At 51.0% G+C, this 18,155-nt stretch overlaps 1 pseudogene; it reads right to left on the minus strand.

Annotated features, from left to right (window-relative positions):
- Window positions 1-2,973: 2,973 nt before the first annotated feature.
- LOC148133909 (U2 spliceosomal RNA) lies at window positions 2,974-3,153 on the minus strand (annotated as a pseudogene).
- Between the last annotated feature and the right edge of the window lie 15,002 nt (window positions 3,154-18,155).

Raw genomic sequence — 18,155 nt, forward strand, 5'->3', positions numbered from 1 at the left:
CTCCTCACAGCAGAAGCGCTCCAGGGCAGGCAACGTGCTGGTAAACCTTCTCTGCACCCTCTCCAAAGCATCCACGTCCTTCTGGTAGTGTGCCGAACAGCATTGCGCGCGATATCCCAATTGTAGCCTAACTGGAGTTTTGTACAGCTCTTTGTACAGATCATTTATTTACACGTCACAAACAACAAAGGTCCTAGCACTGAGCCCTGCGGGACGCCACTAGTTACTGATCTCCTTTCCGAAAAATGCGCCCCGAGTCGGTTTTGTATCCAGCTAGCCGACTCACCTCAGATCTCACGAGACTCTACCTTTTGTAGCAGCCTGCCGTAAGATGTGAAGCGATCCAGAAGAGATTACTGACGCAAAGGTGACTACACTTAAATGAAAGTGCTGGGAATGGCAACCGTGATGGAACTCGCAGCCAAGGAAGGTCAACACCTCACAAAATGGTGGCTGAGAGTTCACAAAATGGTGGCCCAGGGACAAGCACCAACGCAGACACAAAACTGCCACTGCTGTGGAAACACATGTCAGGCAGCAGCAAATTGCTGCTGGAAAGAAGCTGTGTGCAGAAACTGCAGCATTAAAAAAGAATATATTAAGTGGGTGCGCTCGGGGGAGAAAGTACCAATAACCTGCAGCGAAAGTACAGGAAGAAATCCTAAATGGTACAAAAAGGGCAAGAAGACAAAAGCCCAGGCGCACAAACCAATGAGGTGTTGTTGTTACAGATACTGGCGATAGCTGCCGACGCCCCGGTCGCTCCCTTACTGAACGGCAAACCGGTAAGAATGGAGGTGGACACCGGTTTCATTGATACGGCTGAGTCACGTTGCGCTGCAACCTTCAGAAACTGAGCGAGGAACACACACAGGTGCTTTCACGGTGGGAACGTTCAGTTATACGGTCAGTCTGAAGACACAGCCTGCGCGTCAACAAAGGAAATCTTAGAGCTTTATGGGCAAGAATGTGGTTGGACAGAATCAAACTCAACTGGGCCGAAGGCAATCACTTGTCAAGATTCTGAGAGTGACTGATCAAGAATTCTAAAGAAGCACGCTATTGTTTTCAATGGGATAGAGAAGCAGGACGCCGGGAGCCTTTGATAAGGTTCCACGTGGTAGGCTGTTGGAGAAAATGCAGAGGCATGGAACTGAGGGTGATTTAGCAGCTTGGCTTAGAAACTGGCTTTCTGAAAGAAGGCAGCGGGTGGTGGTTGATGGAAAATATTCAGCCTGGAGTCCGGTTACTAGTGGTGTGCCACAAGGGTCTGTTTTGGGACCACTGCTGTTTGTCATTTTTATAAATGACTTAGATGCAGGCATAACATAGGTGGATGGATTAGTAAATTTGCAGACGACGCTAAAGTCGGTGGAGTGGTGGTCAGTGTGGAAGAATGTTACAGGTTGCAGGGGGACTTGGATAAACTGCAGAATTGGGCTGAGAGGTGGCAAATGGAGTTCAATGCAGCTAAATGTGAGGTGATGCACTTTGGGAAGAATAACAGGAAGGCAGAGTACTGGGTCGATGGAAAGATTCTTGGTAGTGTGGATGTGCAGAGGGATCTTGGAGTCCCATGTACATAGATCCCTGAAAGTTGCCACCCAAGTGGATAGTGCTGTTAAGAAGGCTGTTAGGTTTCATTCGTAGAGGGATTGAGTGCCGGAGCCGCAATATCATGCTGCAACAGTTCACCTGCTGGTGTGTGCTAGGCGGTTTCCTTTCCCTTTGCTCAACGACCTATTTGCTGAACTAGCCGGAGGTCAGCTTTTCAGTAAAACTGAGCCCGGTAAACCCTACCTCCAGATGAGTGTAGATCCTGAGTTTAAATGAATGAGACACAATCTTATTGAAACATATTGGATTCTTACGTGGCTCGACAGGGTAAATGCTGAGAGGACATTTTCCCTCATGGGAGTGTCTAGAACTGAACAGAATAAAGAGGCACCAATTTAAGAGTGAGATCAGGAGAAACGTCTTCTCTCAGAGGGTTGTGAGTCTTTGGAATTTGTTGTCACAGACAGCTGGCACACGCTGCTTGTGTGAGACTGACTTTGCTGCCTCAGCCAGAACTGGCAGCATTCTAAGTGCAAAAGAAGGCAAGGGGGTGTTGTGCCAGTCCCTGCGTACACAGCCCAGGTGCCGGATAATCTGCAGTGCTCCTACCTGCCTTATTATCTTTCCAGGCCAGTTCCGGTCAGCAAACATTGGTTTGTTTGTTCTACGTTTTCTCACGTGCTGTTGTCGAGTTAGTGCTGTCTCTTTGCTTTTCCCAGTGAGAATTGACTCTCTGAGTAACCTGCCTCTGACTCAGTCATTCGTGATAGCACACACGATTCTGTCGCGGCTCCGTGAATCGGAAAATGGCTGAAACTCACAGTCCTTTGCCTCGTTTTTCCGGTCAGTCACATACGTACCTATCGATTCCGCCTGCCCTTGCAGTCTGATGAAAAGCATGTGCCTTAAATACGTCCCGATGATTTTTGTCCTAGCTCACAGTGTTCTCGAAATCTCTCTTTCAAGTCATCAAAATCAAAACGACTGAACCCCGAGATAGCTTCATCCCCAGCAGCATGCAGCAACGTAGCACAGTTGACCTTCTCTTGTTTTTCTGAAATGTCGCTCGCGAGTATGAAAAGCTGGTGGGCAGCTACGGTTGCTGCGACTCCCAAATTCTGACACCACGTGGTGTGATCGGGGCCCGGCGTTGGCGGGAAGGTGCAGCACGCAGCAGGGGTCCGAGGGGATGACATTGAGAGCAAGTGTCAAGGTGCGCAAGAGACAGAGATGGCGAGAGAAGGATAGGGAGCGGGAGCTGAGCAGCCACCTTAGAACAGACGAGTTTGAATCGACTCACGCCCGGTTGGATGTGAGGTGTGAGAAATGAAGCACTTGGTACTCAAACCCATCCAGCAGACACAAAGCACCGAAAGCCTGAGTTATAAACATGAAGCTGTTTTTAGATTTATAGATGAGGGGTGCACCGTTCCCGGAGGTACTGCAATACCAGGTCGATGCGTGGAGTGGACGGAGCAAGCCCCTATTCCATCTCCCTGCTCCAAAAATCAATTTAATATATGGTCCCCAGATAAGGGACGTATCAGATATTAAACTGATAAGAACAGATTTTTTTTTTTTTTTTTTCAAAAATATACTTTATTCATATATATTTAATCTATACAATTGGACATGTCATCATTCTGTGAACATTCCATTTCTTTACGTATCGAAACAGGGTAATCATTCATATTCACAGGTTAGTGCGATTACATTGAGCTCAGACGCCAGCGGAGCCCAAATGACTGTGTGGGCCCCCTGTTCTTCATTAGGCAGGCAGATGTTAGACGGTGGTCTTTCCCCACCGCGCCTTGGCGGCAGCTGCCCCAAGCTTCATCGCGTCCCTCAACACGTAGTCCTGGACCATGGAATGTGCCAGTCTGCAACACTCAGTCGGGGTCAACTCCTTCAGCTGGAAGATCAACAGGTTTCGGATCACCCAGAGAGCGTCCTTCACCGAGTTGATGATCCTCCAGGCGCAGTTGATGTTCGTCTCGGTGTGCGTCCCGGGGAACAGGCCGTAGAGCACGGAGTCCCGCGTCACGGCGCTGCTCGGGACGAACCTCGACAAACACCACTGCATTTCTCTCCAGACTTCCTCTGCATAGGCACATTCCAGAAGGAGGTGTGTGACAGTCTCGTCCCCCCCGCAGCCGCTTCGAGGGCAGCGTGCGGTGCGGCAGAGAGTCCGGGCGTGCATAAATGATCTCACAGGCAGAGCCCTTCTCACCACCAGCCAAGCCATGTCTTGGTGCTTGTTGGAAAGTTCTGGCGATGAGGCATTCTGCCAAATGGCTTTGACAGTCTGCTCAGGGAACCGCTCGACAGGATCCGCCCTCTCCTTTTCCCGAAGGGTCTCAAGGACACTACGTGCTGACCACTTCCTGATGGACTTGTGGTCAAAGGTGTTTTTCTTGATAAATTTCTCCACGAAGGACAGGTGATACGGAACGGTCCAACTACTCGGAGCGTTCCGCGGCAGCGAGGCCAGGCCCATCCTTCGCAACACCGGGGACAGGTAGAACCTCAGTACGTAGTGACACTTGGTGTTTGCGTACCGGGGATCCACGCACAGCTTGATGCAGCCACACACAAAGGTGGCCATCAGGGTGAGGGTGGCATTGGGTGTGTTTTTTCCCCCATTGCACCGGTCTTTGTACATTACATCTCTTCGGACCCGGTCCATCTTTGATCTCCACACGAAGTGGAAGATGGCCCGGGTGACTGCGGCGGCACAGGTTCTGGGGATAGGCCAGACCTGTGCCACGTATAACAATACTGAGAGTACCTCACACCTGATGACCAGGTTCTTACCCGCGATGGAGAGCGACCGTTGCTCCCATCTGCCCAGTTTCTGTCTCACCTTCCTGATCCGCTCCTCCCAGGTCTTGGTGCACGCCCCAGCCCCCCCGAACCAAATACCCAGCACCTTCAGGTGGTCAGTCCTGACGGTGAAGGGGATCGAGGATTGGTCGGCCCAGTTCCCGAAGAGCATGGCCTCGCTCTTGCCTCGGTTTACCTTGGCCCCCGAGGCCCGTTCGAACTGGTCACAGATGCACATGAGTCTGTGCACGGACAGCGGATCCGAGCAGAAAACGGCGACGTCATCCATGTACAGGGAGGCCTTAACCTGCAGGCCCCCGCTGCCAGGAATAGTCACCCCTCTCAGGCTCGCATCCTTCCTGATGGACTCGGCAAATGGCTCTATGCAACACACAAACAAGGCAGGAGAGAGAGGGCAGCCCTGCCTGACTCCAGATCTGACTGGGAAGCTATCTGATTCCCACCCATTGATTGAGACTGCACTGACAATGTTGGTGTAGAGCAGTCTGATCCAATTAGCGATTCCCTCCCCGAAACCCATTTTGGAGAGGACATCCCTCATATATGTATGCGATATCCTGTCAAAGGCTTTCTCCTGGTCCAGGCTGATGAGGCAGGTGTCCACCCCCCTGTCCTGCACGTAGGCGATCGTATCCCTGAGGAGTGCGAGGCTCTCAGCGATCTTCCTGCCCGGTACAGCACAGGTTTGGTCAGGGTGAATCACCGATCCCAGAGCAGACCTGACCCGGTTGGCGATGACCTTTGACAAGATTTTGTAGTCTGTGTTTAACAGTGAGATCGGTCTCCAATTTCTAATTTCTTCCCTCTCCCCCTTCTGCTTGTAGATGAGGGTGATGATGCCTTTCCTCATGGATTCACTCATGGTACCTGCCAGAAGCATACTGACATACACCTCCAGCAGGTCCCGGCCAATCAAGTCCCAAAGAGCGGAATAGAGCTCGACCGGTAAGCCGTCGCTTCCGGGAGTTTTATTCTTTTCGAAGGACTCGAGGGCCTTGGTCAGCTCATCCAGAGATAGCGGCTGGTCCAGCCTCTCTCGTGTTCCGTCGTCTAGGACCTCCGTGATAGAGGACAGGAACGACTTGGAGGCCGCGCTGTCGGTTGGCTTCGAGTCATACAGACTGGCATAGAAGGATTTGCTGATCCTCATGATGTCAGCCTGAGATGACGTTACCGAGCCATCTTCTTCCTTCAGGCTGCTGAGCACGGAGCTCTCTTTGTGCACCTTCTGGAAGAAGAAACGTGAGCACGTCTCGTCCTGCTCCACCGAGCGGACCCTGGACCGGAAGATTATCTTGGAGGCCTCCGAGGCAAAGAGCGAGGCTTGCTGGCCCTTCACCTCCTTGAGGTCCTCCGTGACATCGACCCCCAACGTCTGCAGCAGGAGCAGGTTCTGCATACTTTCCTGGAGCTGGGACAGTTTTCCCCGTCTCTCTCTCGCCTCCTGAACACCTTTGAGGATGAAGAACCTCCTGATGTTCCCTTTTACTGTTTCCCACCAGTCTGCTGGAGACTCAAAGAGGGACTTCACGGTTCTCCAACCTGCGTAATCCCTCTTGAGCTCCTCAATGTTTCCCGGGGTCAACAGCTTGGTGTTCAGTTTCCACGTTCCCTTACCAGCCCGCTGCTCGTCCTGTAGGTGACAGTCGGCCAGCAGGAGGCAGTGGTCAGAGAAGAACACCGGCTTGACGTCGGTGGATCTGACCGAGAACGTTCGGGACACAAACAGGTAATCTATCCTTGAGCGGATAGACCCGTCTGCCCGTGACCATGTATATCTACGCTGCGCTCTGTCTGCAGGGGTGCTGAAGACGTCGTGCAGCTTGGCGTCTTTGACCGTGTCCATCAGGGCTCTGGACGTGGCGTCCAGTTTACTGTCCCCCCCGCCGGATCGTCCTTCTGCATCGATGATACAGTTGAAGTCTCCGGCCAGAATGACCGGCCTGGACGTAGCCAGCAACAGTGGAAGCTGCTGCAGGACGGCCAACCGTTCACTCTTACCCGCTGGGGCGTACACATTAATTAGTCTCACGGGAGCGTTTCTGTATGTAACATCAGCAACGAGGAGGCGCCCGCCCACCACCTCCTTAACCTCGGAGATGGTGAAGTTGCCTCCCCGTAACAGAATACCCAGGCCCGAGGAGCGGTTATCGTTGCCCCCCGACCACACTGACGGCCCATGGGCCCACAAGCTCGACCATCTCCTGTAACTGCTGAGGTGCGGTATCCCACACTCCTGCAGAAACAGGACATCAGCTTTAACGTTGGCCAGGAAGGCCAGAGTTGAAACACATCGCGCAGCAGATTTTATGCTGCGCACATTGATGGTTGCAATTTTAAACCCCATTTTGTTAACAGGTTGTAAGGTTACCCATGTCCGATTGCTGCTGGTCCTGCCCCTCTGGGGTAGCTGTCTGCATCCCCATGCAGTACGCAAACTGCTGGACCCTCGCAGGGCTGAGGTAGCTGTCCAGTTCCTCACTCGGCCCATTTGCCCGCTCCGGTGTCATCGGGCCGAGACCAGGGTCCACGCTGTCTGTTTCTATGTCTGACAGCGGGGCTGTCAGAGGGTCGCTGCTCCCAGTCACCTGGAGCTGTGTGGCGGTGGGACACTCCTGGCTTTCACCTGGTGGGGGGTGGTGGTTTCCCATTTCCTCAGGAGGCTCGTCCCTTGGTTGGCAGTTGCTGCTCTCCTTTCTCCTCGCAGCGCTCTGCCTCTTCTTTTGGTGACGGCTCTCCTTTCTTCCGTCCTCACCCTCTGAAGAGCTGTCCGTATCTTCCACCTGCAGCTGCCTTTTCCCCTTTTTCTGGGAGGTCTTGGTGACCGGGTGGGTTTTCCTCTTCCTGTTTTTCACCACGGTCCATTCCTCTGCCTCCTTCTTTCCCTTCTCCGCCTCCTCCTCCTGTCCTGTTGGAGCTTCGCTCGGCAGCTGTACCTCTCCGGTAGCTGTCATCTGCTCTGCTCCGGCCTGTCCTTCCTGTCGCGTGCCTCCTGACACCATTTCCTTGCCGGTTTGCGGTGCCTTGCTGTCCTTTTGTGGCCCGCCTCCGGCCATCTGCGCGTAGGTGGCGGCCCCTCGTCTTGGGCAGGCCCTGTACACGTGGCCCGCCTCCCCGCACAGATTGCAGTTCTTTTCCTCCTTGCAGTCTTTGGTCGGGTGGCCCTCCTTCTTGCAATTGCGACAGATCGTGACCTTGCAGTCCGCCGCCATGTGGCCTGACCTCCCACAGGTTCGGCACACTTTCGGCTGCCCTGCATAAGTCAGGTACCCTCTGCTCCCTCCGATAGCAAAGCTGGAGGGTGGGTGGAGGATATTCCCGCTGGCGTCCACCCTCAGGGTTACCTTGACCTGTCGTTTGCTGGTCCAGATCCCGAAAGGGTCAACCACGTCGGTGCTTTGACCCTCGACCTGCACATATCTTCCCAGGAACGTCAGGACATCAGTTGCTGGCACGTAGGGGTTGTACATGTGGATAGTAACAACCCTGCTCCTCTGTGCAGGAAGCACACACAAGGGGACCGCCGACAAGATGGAGAACAGCGGCTCCCCTTCCTTCTCCTTGAAGACCTTCAGGAGCTGCTCACATTGCTTCACGCTCCTGAAGGTGACATCGAAGTAGCCTGCCCCAGGGAAATCCTGCAGGCAGTACACATCTGCTGCGGCGAATCCACAGCACTCGAACAACACCTTCTTGACGAACACCGTCCGATCGACTGGTGTCCGCTCCTCCACCTTCTTAACAGACACCCGGACGGTGTTTCGAACCCCCTGCCCAGGGCTGCGCACAGCTGTTGAGGCCATTGCTCTGAGGTTGGCTGGTCCCTGAATTGGCGTTAGGCCGAAGCCAGCATGAAGATCCACCAATAGCAGGTCAGCACAACCAAACGATCCTCCAACGTCCAATCACGATCCAGCGATGATCTCCACTAGCTCTGATGACTCGCAACTCGACCCCTGTCCTGATAAGAACAGACACTTGATCTTAGCCAAAAGGCCGAGAAGCGATAACTACAATACCGCGGACTGCCTCAAGTCCCATTTGTCCTCCATGTTTTCAATCAGCTTGATTCTGTTCAAAGACTTGTAGATCACTGCTGACAGTTTCCCTGTCGCCGTAGTCCTCCCAGGATTTCTAACGAGAGCAGCAGGTCCGTTTACAGCAGTTGCTTTTTTTCCCCTGTCAGTGAACCACTGTCTCATGGTCATGTAGAGATCGTCAGTATCTCACCAATCAAGTGGGTCAGGGCTAAGCTTACGTGACTTCTCACGTGACCAGCACAGCGTTTTTGAGGAGGCGGTAACCAACTGCAGAACTGCACGCATTGAATGATACATTCAGCCTGTCATGTCTGCATCAGCTCTCTGCACGAGCAACTTCCCCAGTCCCACTCGCCCTGCAGCAAATATTCTCTCTTCAGATAAGTATCCGACCCTCCGACCAAAGTCACCATTGAATCTGCCTCCAGCACCCTCTCTCTCAGGCAGTGCACTGCATATTCTCACCACTCGCTGAAGATGCTTGGGCCTAGGACGCTACCTCGATGAAACGTGACACGTAGAGAAGAAAGCAATAGATTCAGCCGAGCCCTCCATGTCTTTGATGTGTGTGGATGTGCCTGCAGTTAGAACATTGCACAGTACAGGCCCTTCGGCCCACGATGTCGTGCCGAGCAGTTTTCTTAATCTAAGATCAACCTAACCTACACACCCCTCAATTTACTGCCGTCCAGCGTGTGCTCGCCGAGCAGTAGCTTAAATGTCCCTGACAGTTTGTGGGAGATTAGAAATGCAGTTAGAGATGTTGTTTTTGCAGATGGGTGACGGGGTGTTGTGGGGGGAGGGGAAGGGGAACATTACACAAACGGTCGCGGGATTCTTGCAGCATACCTAAGGCTAAGATTTTAACGAATATAGAGGTTTTTGTTTAAGAAATAGTTGTAAACTAAGAAATAACTTTAAAGTGTTGTAGCTGACCACAAAAGTAGCAGTAGGGGCATTTCACAATAAGCTTATAGTATGATAAGGGGAACTGGATAAAATAGCAGACAGGCTGTAACAGACAAGGACAAGGACAGCAGGGTAGTCAGATAAGGAAAATTAGAGAAAAACGAGTGAGGTAATCGGCTTATGATAGGATGGGAAAAGGGAGGCGTGATTCCGCAACTTGCAAACTGAATAAGAATGCTTACATGTTTTGTTTTCGCGCGCTTTTGCTAGCCTGATTGCTTGAGCAAAACGCCTGTTCTTGCAAGGCCGTAAAGAATTAAATGTTCTTGTTTCCAAGGCTTTGTCTCAGGCTGAATTGTGAGTGAGTTTTGTTTCTCACAGTTGCCGAAGGGCCTGTTGTTGCGCTGCTCTGTTCGACGTTCTAAAAATCTCAGCTGTTACCAATGTGAAAAATCCCTGCCTCCCCACAAGGCAAATGATTGGAGCAGGTTCGAATTCTGACCGAAAAATCTCACTGTCAGGAAATCTCGGCTCGCTCACCTTTACGAACAGTACCTCTTACAGACTAATCCATCTTGTCTTGGAAAGTGTGAACTCCCATCCCCCAACCCACCTCGTGCAAATGAATAGCACGACGGGGCGGGGATGTGAAGATCAATTTACAGCAAATCAGCCTTTATTGGTTCGGCTCCAAACATTCCAATTCGGTCTGCTTCCTTAGAATTGCAAATCAAGATTCAAGAGTGCTAATTGCAGCGCTAACAGCAAGCTAATGGTTTGATAGTGGCTGTGCAATCAAAAAGCAAGGTCTAAAATGCAAAATAAAGCAAAACACCCAGTAAGCAAAACCTCAGCATCTGTGGGGAAAAAGCAGAATTAACGCTTTTTCGAGTCCAGTGACCCTTCTCCCGAAGGGTGCAGCGAGTTCTGTTTTCGTCTAGACATTACAACCTGCAGCACCACGCGTGGAGTCAGTGATCAACTGCACCTTCACTCTATTGGTAGCCACTGAGCACTTACATCGATGCTTGCATCAGGACGAGACGAAACCTGAACCAAACGGACGGAGGCTCCGAAGCTCTCTGCCACCCTCTCACCTTCAATGCGCACTTGGATCCATCCGGCTGCTCCGCATCAGGAAGCATCAATGGGGCGGCCTCAATCAACAGATGGGAATCAGAAAGCTTCCCCACACAGTCACACAGTACAGAAGAGGCCCTTTGGCCCTCCGAGTCCGCACTGACAAAGCTACTCTAAGTCTGCTCTAGTCCCACTTTCCAGCACTTGGTCCGTAGCCAGGAAAGGTTATGACATTTCCAGTGCTCATCCAAGTAGTTTTTCAAGGTTTTGAGGTTCCCCGCCTCGCTACCCTCCCAAGCAGTGCATTCCAGACCGCCGCCACCCTCTGGGAAACAACTGCTTTCTGTCATGACCGCAAGACCACGGAAGGTCTGACGGCCCATAAGACGTAGGAGCAGAATCGGGCCATTCGGCCCACGCTCCGCCATTCGGTCGTGGCTCACAGGTTTCTCAACCCCGATTCTCCTGCCCTCTCCCCACAACCCTTGATCCCCTTATAGTCAAGAACCTCTCTATCTCTGTCTTAAATGCAACCTCATCTCAGCCTGAAGGGACGACCCTTCACCCTGAGGCTGTACTTCCAGGTCCTCGTCTCGCCTACTAGTGGGATCATCGGGTTCAATTCCCGCCTCAGGCGACTGACTGTGTGGAGTTTGCACGTTCTCCCCGTGCCTGCGTGGGTTTCCTCCGGGTGCTCCGGTTTCCTCCCACAGTCCAAAGATGTGCAGGTCAGGTGAATTGGCCATGCTAAATTGCCCGTAGTGTTAGGTAAGGGGCAAATGTAGGGGTATGGGTGGGTTGCGCTTCGGCGGGTCGGTGTGGACTTGTTGGGTCGAAGGGCCTGTTTCCACACTGTAATGTAATGTAATCTAATCTAATCTTCTTCACATCCACTCTGACCAGGCCTCCCAGTAGCCTGTAAGGTTCAGTCAGATCCCGCCTTACCTTTCGAAACACCATCGGGTATAGACCCAGAGACCTCGTGTGACAAACCCTTCAGCCCCAGGGGGAACACGCTTGTAAACCTTCTCTAGACTCCCTCCAACACCAGCGCATCCCTTCCTTTGGTACAGGGCACAAAACTGCTCCCGATATTCCACCTGTGGTCAGACCAGAGTCTGATGCAGCCTCAGCAGCACGTCTCTGCTCCTTTTTTCTCGCCCGCTTGAAATGAATGCCGACACTGCATTTGCCTTCCGAACCATCGGATGAACCTGCATGTTAATCATGAAACAACCTGGAACTAAGACTCCCAAGACCCTCAGCGCTTCAGATTTGCAAAGCCTTTCCCTCGTTCAGAAAATCGTCTACCCGATTGTTCTTGCTACCAAAGTGCAAAACCGCACACTTGGTCACTTCTTTCCCCACTCGCCCTTCATCTCCACGCCCTTCTGCAGCCTGCCCGTTTCCTCAAAACTACCTGTCCCTCTCGCTATCTTTGTGCCATCTGCAAACTCAGCAAAAATGCCCGCCATGGCCCTCATTATCGTCGACACCCCAATAAGGTCCCTGTCACAGCCCCGTCTACAAGGTATTTGCAGAAATTCACCAAAGTTATACACGTGGCCGGAGACTTTGGCACGTCGGGTCGATAACACAGGGCCCAGCGAGCCTGTGCCGATTCCTACTCCTTGTTTGGACGTGCTACTTGTTGCCCAGACGTGGTTTCAGTCCCGCCGTTCCGCCTCCCGTTCACGTGTCTAACAAGGTGAGCCTTAAACATAGAACATAGAAGAATACAGCGCAGTACAGGCCCTTCGGCCCTCGATGTTGCGCCGATCCAAGCCCACCTAACCTACACTAGCCCACTATCCTCCATATGCCTATCCAATGCCTGCTTAAATGCCCATAATGAGGGAGAGTCCACCACTGCTACTGGCAGGGCATTCCATGAACTCACGACTCGCTGAGTAAAGAACCTACCCCTAACATCTGTCCTATACCTACCCCCCCTTAATTTAAAGCTATGCCCCCTTGGAAAAAGATTCTCACTGTCGACCCTATCTAAACCCCTAATCATCTTGTACACCTCTATCAAGTCACCCCTAAACCTTCTTTTCTCCAATGAAAACAACCCCAAGTGCCTCAGCCTTTCCTCATATGATCTTTCTACCATACCAGGCAACATCCTGGTAAACCTCCTCTGCACCCGTTCCAGTGCCTCCACATCCTTCCTATAGTATGGCGACCAAAACTGCACACAATACTCCAGATGCGGACGCACCAGAGTCTTATACAACTGCAACATGACCTCAGTACTCCGGAACTCAATTCCTCTACCAATAAAAGCCAGTACGCCATATGCCTTCTTCACCGCACTATTTACCTGGGTGGCAACTTTCAAAGATCTGTGTACATGGACACCAAGATCCCTCTGCTCATCCACACTACCAAGTATCCGTCCATTAGCCCAGTACCCCATCTTTTTATTACTCTTACCAAAGTGAATCACCTCACACTTAGCTACATTGAACGCCATTTGCCACCTTTCTGCCCAGTTCTGCAGCTTATCTATATCCCGCTGTAACCTGCCACATCCTTCCTCACTGTCTACAACTCCTCCGACTTTCGTATCATCCGCAAACTTGCTCACCCAACCTTCTAACCCCTCCTCCAGGTCATTTATAAAAATGACAAACAGCAATGGTCCCAAAACAGATCCTTGCGGAACACCGCTAGTGACGGCACTCCAAGATGAACCTTTGCCATCAACTACTACCCTCTGTCTTCTTCCAGCCAGCCAACTCCTAATCCAAACCTCCAACTCACCCTCAATGCCATACCTCCGTGTTTTTTGCAGTAGTCCACCATGAGGAACCTTATCAAACGCCTTACTAAAATCCATATACACCACATCTACCGCTTTCCCCTCGTTCACCTCCTTAGTCACCTTCTCAAAGAATTCAATAAGGTTTGTGAGGCACGACCTGCCCTTCACAAAACCATGCTGACTATCCTTGATCACATTATTCCGATCCAGATGTTCATAAATCCTATCCCTTAGAATTCTCTCTAAGATTTTGCCCACAACAGAAGTGAGACTCACCAGCCAATAGTTACTAGGGTTATCCCTACTCCCCTTCTTGAACAAGGGAACCACATTTGCTAGCCTCCAATCTTCTGGCACTACTCCTGTAGACAACGAGGACATAAAAATCAAGGCCAATGGCTCTGCAATCTCCTCTCTTGCTTCCCGGAGAATCCTAGGATAAATGCCATCAGGCCCAGGGGACTTATCTATTTTCACCCTTTCCAGAATTTCCAACACCTCTTCTCTACATACCTCAAAGCCATCCATTCTACTTAATTGTGACTCAGTACTCACATTGACAACAATGTCCTGTTCCTGATTGAATACTGACGAAAAGTATTCATTCAATGTCTCCCCAATCTCTTCAGCGTCCACACGCAACTTCCCACTACTATCCTTGACTGGACCTATTCCTACCCTAGTCATTCTTTTATTCCTGACATACCTATAGAAAGCCTTAGGGTTTTCCCTAATCCTACCAACTAAGGCCCTTTCATGTCCCCTCCTTGCTGCTCTTAGCTCTCTCTTCAGGTCCTTCCTGGCTACCGTATAACTCTCAATCGCCCCAATTGAACCTTCACGCCTCATCTTTACATAGGCCGCCCTCTTCCATTTAACAAGGGATTCCAATTCCTTATTAAACCACGGCTCCCTCACACGACCCTTTCCTCCCTGCCTGACGGGTACATACTTATCAAGGACACTCAATAGTTGCTCCTTGAACAAGCTCCACATATCAGTTACGCCCTTGTCTTGAAGCTTACTTTTCCAAGCCACACATCCTAAGTCATGCCTCACCGCATCATAATTTCCCTGCCCCCAGCTATAACTCTTGCCCTGTAGTGCACACTTATCCCTCTCCATCGCGAGAGTAAAAGTCACCGAATTGTGGTCACTGTCCCCAAAGTGCTCACCTACCTCTAATTCTAACACCTGGCCTGGTTCGTTACCCAGAACCAAATCCAGTATGGCCTCACCTCTTGTTGGCCTATCTACATATTGTGTCAGGAAACCCTCCTGCACACATTGGACAAACACTGACCCATCTAACGAACTTGAGCTATAGCTTTCCCAATCAATATCAGGAAAGTTAAAGTCCCCCATAACAACCACCCTATTACTTTCACTCTTCTCTTGAATCATCCTCGCAATCCTTTCTTCTACGTTTCTAGGACTATTAGGAGGCCTGTAAAAAATTACTAACAGGGTGAGCTCACCTTTCCTATTCCTAACCTCAGCCCAAACTACCTCAGACGGCGAGTCTTCATCCATCGTCCTTTCCACAGCTGTAATACTATCTTTGACAAGCAATGCCACACCTCCCCCTCTTTTACCCCCACCTCTGACCCTACTAAAACATTTAAACCCTGGAACCTGCAACAGCCAATCCTGTCCCTGTTCTACCCATGTCTCCGTAATAGCCACAACATCGAAGTCCCAGGTACCAACCCACGCTGCAAGTTCCTAATGTACCAACCCACGTTCCTAATGTGCCTGCTTCCAGCGCTTCGACTGGCAACGCGTTCCAGGCACCCACCATCCTCTGTGTGAAAACCTTTCCCCGCACTTTTCCCTTCTCACTTTCCCCCTCTCACCGTGAACCTGTACCCACTGACTCGCCACCCCACCCTTTCGATGCCTCTCAGTATGCTGTCGACCACTATCAGGTCGCCCCTCAGCTTCCGTCTTTGCAGTGACGACAATCCAAGTTTATTCAATCTCTCCTCACAGCAGAAGCGCTCCAGGGCAGGCAACGTGCTGGTAAACCTTCTCTGCACCCTCTCCAAAGCATCCACGTCCTTCTGGTAGTGTGCCGAACAGCATTGCGCGCGATATCCCAATTGTAGCCTAACTGGAGTTTTGTACAGCTCTTTGTACAGATCATTTATTTACACGTCACAAACAACAAAGGTCCTAGCACTGAGCCCTGCGGGACGCCACTAGTTACTGATCTCCTTTCCGAAAAATGCGCCCCGAGTCGGTTTTGTATCCAGCTAGCCGACTCACCTCAGATCCCACGAGACTCTACCTTTTGTAGCAGCCTGCCGTAAGATGTGAAGCGATCCAGAAGAGATTACTGACGCAAAGGTGACTACACTTAAATGAAAGTGCTGGGAATGGCAACCGTGATGGAACTCGCAGCCAAGGAAGGTCAACACCTCACAAAATGGTGGCTGAGAGTTCACAAAATGGTGGCCCAGGGACAAGCACCAACGCAGACACAAAACTGCCACTGCTGTGGAAACACATGTCAGGCAGCAGCAAATTGCTGCTGGAAAGAAGCTGTGTGCAGAAACTGCAGCATTAAAAAAGAATATATTAAGTGGGTGCGCTCGGGGGAGAAAGTACCAATAACCTGCAGCGAAAGTACAGGAAGAAATCCTAAATGGTACAAAAAGGGCAAGAAGACAAAAGCCCAGGCGCACAAACCAATGAGGTGTTGTTGTTACAGATACTGGCGATAGCTGCCGACGCCCCGGTCGCTCCCTTACTGAACGGCAAACCGGTAAGAATGGAGGTGGACACCGGTTTCATTGATACGGCTGAGTCACGTTGCGCTGCAACCTTCAGAAACTGAGCGAGGAACACAAACAGGTGCTTTCACGGTGGGAACGTTCAGTTATACGGTCAGTCTGAAGACACAGCCTGCGCGTCAACAAAGGAAATCTTAGAGCTTTATGGGCAAGAATGTGGTTGGACAGAATCAAACTCAACTGGGCCGAAGGCAATCACTTGTCAAGATTCTGAGAGTGACTGATCAAGAATTCTAAAGAAGCACGCTATTGTTTTCAATGGGATAGAGAAGCAGGACGCCGGGAGCCTTTGATAAGGTTCCACGTGGTAGGCTGTTGGAGAAAATGCAGAGGCATGGAACTGAGGGTGATTTAGCAGCTTGGCTTAGAAACTGGCTTTCTGAAAGAAGGCAGCGGGTGGTGGTTGATGGAAAATATTCAGCCTGGAGTCCGGTTACTAGTGGTGTGCCACAAGGGTCTGTTTTGGGACCACTGCTGTTTGTCATTTTTATAAATGACTTAGATGCAGGCATAACATAGGTGGATGGATTAGTAAATTTGCAGACGACGCTAAAGTCGGTGGAGTCGTGGTCAGTGTGGAAGAATGTTACAGGTTGCAGGGGGACTTGGATAAACTGCAGAATTGGGCTGAGAGGTGGCAAATGGAGTTCAATGCAGCTAAATGTGAGGTGATGCACTTTGGGAAGAATAACAGGAAGGCAGAGTACTGGGTCGATGGAAAGATTCTTGGTAGTGTGGATGTGCAGAGGGATCTTGGAGTCCCATGTACATAGATCCCTGAAAGTTGCCACCCAAGTGGATAGTGCTGTTAAGAAGGCTGTTAGGTTTCATTCGTAGAGGGATTGAGTGCCGGAGCCGCAATATCATGCTGCAACAGTTCACCTGCTGGTGTGTGCTAGGCGGTTTCCTTTCCCTTTGCTCAACGACCTATTTGCTGAACTAGCCGGAGGTCAGCTTTTCAGTAAAACTGAGCCCGGTAAACCCTACCTCCAGATGAGTGTAGATCCTGAGTTTAAATGAATGAGACACAATCTTATTGAAACATATTGGATTCTTACGTGGCTCGACAGGGTAAATGCTGAGAGGACATTTTCCCTCATGGGAGTGTCTAGAACTGAACAGAATAAAGAGGCACCAATTTAAGAGTGAGATCAGGAGAAACGTCTTCTCTCAGAGGGTTGTGAGTCTTTGGAATTTGTTGTCACAGACAGCTGGCACACGCTGCTTGTGTGAGACTGACTTTGCTGCCTCAGCCAGAACTGGCAGCATTCTAAGTGCAAAAGAAGGCAAGGGGGTGTTGTGCCAGTCCCTGCGTACACAGCCCAGGTGCCGGATAATCTGCAGTGCTCCTACCTGCCTTATTATCTTTCCAGGCCAGTTCCGGTCAGCAAACATTGGTTTGTTTGTTCTACGTTTTCTCACGTGCTGTTGTCGAGTTAGTGCTGTCTCTTTGCTTTTCCCAGTGAGAATTGACTCTCTGAGTAACCTGCCTCTGACTCAGTCATTCGTGATAGCACACAGGATTCTGTCGCGGCTCCGTGAATCGGAAAATGGCTGAAACTCACAGTCCTTTGCCTCGTTTTTCCGGTCAGTCACATACGTACCTATCGATTCCGCCTGCCCTTGCAGTCTGATGAAAAGCATGTGCCTTAAATACGTCCCGATGATTTTTGTCCTAGCTCACAGTGTTCTCGAAATCTCTCTTTCAAGTCATCAAAATCAAAACGACTGAACCCCGAGATAGCTTCATCCCCAGCAGCATGCAGCAACGTAGCACAGTTGACCTTCTCTTGTTTTTCTGAAATGTCGCTCGCGAGTATGAAAAGCTGGTGGGCAGCTACGGTTGCTGCGACTCCCAAATTCTGACACCACGTGGTGTGATCGGGGCCCGGCGTTGGCGGGAAGGTGCAGCACGCAGCAGGGGTCCGAGGGGATGACATTGAGAGCAAGTGTCAAGGTGCGCAAGAGACAGAGATGGCGAGAGAAGGATAGGGAGCGGGAGCTGAGCAGCCACCTTAGAACAGACGAGTTTGAATCGACTCACGCCCGGTTGGATGTGAGGTGTGAGAAATGAAGCACTTGGTACTCAAACCCATCCAGCAGACACAAAGCACCGAAAGCCTGAGTTATAAACATGAAGCTGTTTTTAGATTTATAGAT

Source organism: Chiloscyllium plagiosum, unplaced genomic scaffold (assembly GCF_037043375.1).
Source record: "Chiloscyllium plagiosum isolate Xiang-an unplaced genomic scaffold, Cpla_swu_hap1 HiC_scaffold_176, whole genome shotgun sequence".
In the NCBI taxonomy this organism is placed as follows: domain Eukaryota; kingdom Metazoa; phylum Chordata; class Chondrichthyes; order Orectolobiformes; family Hemiscylliidae; genus Chiloscyllium; species Chiloscyllium plagiosum.